Genomic DNA, 1390 nt, shown 5'->3' with positions numbered 1-1390 from the left:
AATAAATTGGTCTTTCCGACCAATCTAAGGAAAGTGCTCCAAAAGATTCTATCAAAAATTTGATTAAAGTGTTGTAACATCTCTGAGTGATCTCAGACCAGCAACCCAACTGCAGCTTTTACTGATCTCAGTGAAGCACTCAGACAGCTCTGTCTGATCTCAGAACAGTGCTGTAAATAGAGCTTTCACTGATCTCTGAATAGCATACATCAGAAATACATCAGAAACATCCTTTTTGCTCGGCACCTTTTTGTTTTGAAAGGCCCTATACTGAATAAATAAATAAACAAAAAACCTGTACTTTTGTTTATCTAACATTTATATCTCTAACCTAAAAATCTAACTCTAACAACAAACTCAAATACATTTCCATGACAAGTAAAACAGTTTTTTTTCTTTTTTTTCAATGACAAATCTTGCATTAAATAAATGTTTCTTCCCCCTTTGACAAATAGTAGTATTCTTGTATTAAGCGTAAAAAAAAAAAAAAAAATTTGTTATGTTTGCCAGTAGAGTAAGAACAATGATCTTGTTTTCAGAGAACACGTCTTGTGTATGCCTTAATATTCAATGCAATTTTGATTAAGTACATTTATCTTTTTTGGATATGGAAACAAGATGAAAAAAAAAGACCATGAAACAAATTAGAACAAAAATACTCATTAAGAAAATTATTTTGTGCAGTGTAATAATATCAATCATGTCTAATCCTAATCTATCTATCTATCTATTTAGTTGGACAGCTTTCATTTAGTAGGAATCAGCTTGGTTTTATTTGGGTAAAATGGTCCTGTTATGTCTACAGTATGTTCTTGACTGTACTTGAAAGCGTGTACCCTTTAAGAGAAATATCATGGACCTAGAACGATCTCCATTTTATAAATGAAGCTTAAAAGTTCATGTTCTGTACAGTCTCTTAGTTGTTCTCCCCGTCTGTCAAAACTGCTGGATTTGAACATTCAGTGCAAAGCCCTTCACATACCTCTGCTTTCATAGAGATTCACTCAGGCTTACATCCTTTCATTTCATTTGTACAACACCTCCACTATTTTATTCAGTCCAAATATGATTTCTGTGCAGCAGTATTGGCACAAGGCCCTTTGAAGATGTCAAAGCCAGTGGGAAGAATGAGGGGAAAAACATATATATTATACACCCACACTGGTTTGCACACATGCACACACACATAAATTTAGCCTAGAGTTCATGCATTCTACCTGCCTGATATGCCTCTGGAGATGATTGTTGTTTTTTATCTGTTTATATGAATTTCAGAAGAATAAAAATAAAAGAGGGTAAAACAAAAAGAGAGAAAAGTTGCATCATTTGTTTGTGTTATTACAAATCCTTAATAAATTAATTATTAACAGTAAATAGGATAAACTCTGTT

This window comes from Carassius carassius, chromosome 35, assembly GCF_963082965.1.
Source record: "Carassius carassius chromosome 35, fCarCar2.1, whole genome shotgun sequence".
Taxonomy (NCBI): Eukaryota; Metazoa; Chordata; class Actinopteri; order Cypriniformes; family Cyprinidae; genus Carassius; species Carassius carassius.
This window is presented reverse-complemented; position numbering follows the sequence as displayed.